Source organism: Nylanderia fulva, unplaced genomic scaffold, assembly GCF_048542155.1.
Source record: "Nylanderia fulva isolate GAGA-0341 unplaced genomic scaffold, ASM4854215v1 Scaffold498, whole genome shotgun sequence".
NCBI classification, from domain to species: Eukaryota; Metazoa; Arthropoda; class Insecta; order Hymenoptera; family Formicidae; genus Nylanderia; species Nylanderia fulva.
In genome coordinates this window covers 57,218-60,744 of record NW_028190585.1, presented here as the reverse complement: position 1 = coordinate 60,744, position 3,527 = coordinate 57,218, and positions in this window count along the sequence as shown.

Sequence of the window (3,527 nt, the reverse complement as noted above, 5' to 3'; positions counted from 1 at the left end):
GATTATTTTCTTTCAACCATTGTAAAGCCTTATACATTTTATTAATATCTACCAAATTTTCCCAAACCACTTTAGATTTCTTGGGTATACCTCGAACGAGAATGTGCAACTCGTGATTCAAATTTATAGGATCTTCCGGAGGACATACCTTATCCAATGTTTCTTGTAAAGGCAGAGGCAAATGAAATGTTCTACCTTTGCCTAAACAGAGTTCGATTATATAAGTTTCTTGATTTAAAATGTGCTATATTTAAATCATTTAATTATTTTTTTCGTTCAAGTACATTTAACAGAAAAAACTGCATATACGTAGGTATGTATTTGACTCTACTGCCATTACTTGAAACAAATACATTATTCGATATTAACAAATTGGAACTCTGGAATTACGAGTAATTATTTTTCATTGTACAGACTAGGTTTAAATTTTTGAGGACCTTCTTTTGAACATGGCTTGACCTTTTCATTTTTATGATTTTTTGGAGATAGGGTGAGAGAGGACGAATGAGGGTAAGAGAAGACGAGATAGGCGAAAGAGGGTGAAAGAGAACGAAAAAGGGTGAGAAAGGACGTACGAGAGTGAAAGAGGTGAGAGAGGGTGAAAGAGGACGAAAGAGGGTAAAAGAGGGTGAGAAAGAATGAAAGAGGGTGAGAGAGGACGAAAAAGAGTGAAAGAGGACAAAAGAGGGTGAAAGAGGACGAAAGAGGGTGAGAGGGAATGAAAGAGGGTGAAAGAAGACGAAACAGGGTGAAAGAGGGTGAGAGAGAATGAAAGAGGGTGAGGAGAGGACGAAAGAGGGTGAGAGAGAATGAAAGAGGGTGAAAGAGGACGAAAGAGGGTGAGCGGGAATGAAAGAGGGTGAAAGAGGACGAAAGAGGACGAAAGAGGGTGAGGTAGGACGAAAGAGGGTGAAAGAGGACGAAAGAGGATGAAAGAGGACGAAGGGGGTGAGAGGGAATGAAAGAGGGTGAAAGAGGATGAGAGAGAATGAAAGAGAGTGAAAGAAGACGAAAGAGGGTGAGAGAGGGCGAAAGAGGGTGAAAGAGGGTGAGAGAGGACGAAAGAGGGTGAAAAAGGCGAAAGAGGGGTGGTAGTGGGGGTGGGAGTGGGGTGGGGTGGGGGTGGGGTGGGGTGGGGTGGGGGTGGGGTGGGGGTGGGGGTTAGGTGGGGTGGGTGGGGCGGAATGTGGGAGGGAAAGGAGTGGGTGGAAGTTGAGGGAGGTGTGAGTGAAAGGTGAGAAGAGATTTATACGCGGACAGAGAAGAAGAAGACGAAGAAGAAGAAGAAGACGACGTTTCTTAATTTTTCATGAAAAACTTCACTTTTTGACCGCTTGTATCTCCGGAACGGCTTGACCGATTTTATTTTTTCTTGGCTCAAATTACTCGTGGCGATGCCGCCTTTCAGGTTATGTTACGTGCAATTCAAAATTTTTTATATTTTAGTAGTTCTACACCTTCAAAAAATGGACTTTGATGGTGCAGGATAAGGAGACTTGTAGTGTCTTTTAAGGTCTTTTAGGATTTGAACATGGCAATGGCGAAGGAACATTCTCAAGATATGCCCGGCTATTACAGGCCTCGCGTAGGAGCAGGAACATATGCTAAATAACGGACCTAAATGCGAACCTTGAGGTACTTCTGAGGTCGCATTAATAATGCGAGAGTAATTGTTATCAAATTTAACTTTTGAGTTCTGTTCGTGACAATAATCCACCTCAACAAAGCATCATCCAACCCATATACACGCAACTTATTGCACAGAACTCCATAATCCACTCTATCAAAGGCTTTCTTAAAGTCAGTGTAAACAACGTAAAGATGGGCAGATGGTTCGCAAACCGTTCAGTTGAATCGGTTCACATCAATGAGCGCTCAGAAACGGATCTATAGAAAAAGAACCGCGATTCTTCGGTTCAGTAATAGTAGTGCACTCTACCGGAATTTTCGGTAATTCTATAGATTCTATAGATTTCTCTCTAAATCCACAAAGACGCATTGACGTCACGCATAACTATGGTGTCCCTAGAATCTAGAGACACTACATGTGTCGAGAGACGACATGATAGCCAATCAAATTGCCGCATTTTCATACAAAACTTCCGCGCGTCAAAATTGATCTCGATTCAATTTTTTATTGGCTATTGCGTCGTCTCTTACCATGCGTAACGCGTCGACGCGTCTTATGTGTATAAGTTCATACGCTGGACCTACCCTAAACTGAGGGGATTTCCGTTCATTTCTTATATCGTTTTCTTAAATCTATAGATTTTATATTTGTGTAACAATATAGATTTTAAAATTTGTGCAATAGTAACAGACAACGCAGCTAATATAAATCTGCTGTTAATATTTTAAAATTAAAACATATTTCTTGTTTTGCCCATTCACTCAATCTCGTTGTACAAGATGCTATTAACAAAAACATTAAAGATTTAGTCAAAAAGACCAAAAGTATTGTACAATATTTCAAACAAAGTAGCTTCGCTTTGGCAAAACTGCATGAGATACGAAATAATTTAAATAAAGATCATTTAAAATTGAAACAAAATGTATCTACTCGGTGGAACTCCACTTTTGATATGTTTGATCTTTTTTTTTAAATAAGGGACCTATTATTTCTGCTTTGGCATTGTTAGGATGTAAGAATACTTTGCAACCAGAGGACTGGGACCTAATGGAGCACTGTATAAATATACTACGAATATTTAATAAAATTACGATAGAAGTATCGTCAGAAAAAAATATTTCTCTATCAAAAACTTCTATTTTCTCTAGAGTAATGATCAGAAAAGTGAAAACATATTTAGAGAATAATACCATCAATGATAAAAAATTTAGGGAAGAAATTAATAGAAGGTTTGGCAAACCGATTTGGGGGAAGAGAAGAAAATGATTTAATTGCCCAATCGATTTTCTTAGATCCCAGATTTAAACAGCAGGGCTTCGAAGATGAAAACAAGTTTCAGGCAACATATCAGAATCTAATAGCGAAAATTAGAGCTTGCAATAACCAAGAATCTCCACAATCTTTGTCCCAACATTCCCAACCAGTCCAACCTCTTTTAACGACATCTTCGACAATCTCAGTTTGGGAAGAATTTGATATCACAATAAGCCACCTTCAAGGAATGCACAATCCCTCTACTGCAGCAATTATAGAGTTAGACAAATATTTGGCCGAACTTCATATTACGAGGACAAACGATCCTCTAATTTGGTGGGAAGCAAGAAAAAATCTATACCCAAATTTATATAAAATAATGCTCAAAAGGCGTCCCTGCAACTTCGGTTCCATGTGAAAAAATATTTTCTAAGGCGGGACAAATTTGTAATGAAAAAAGAAGCCGATTAACAACAACAAAAATTAATCAAATTTTAGTTGTGCAACATAATGTTAATTTATTATAATTAATATATTATTATTAATAATAATAAAAATATATATATATAATAAAGAAAAAATTTTTTTTGTATTTCCTAAACATTTATGATTTATATTGAGCTTAAATAAACAAATATAAAAA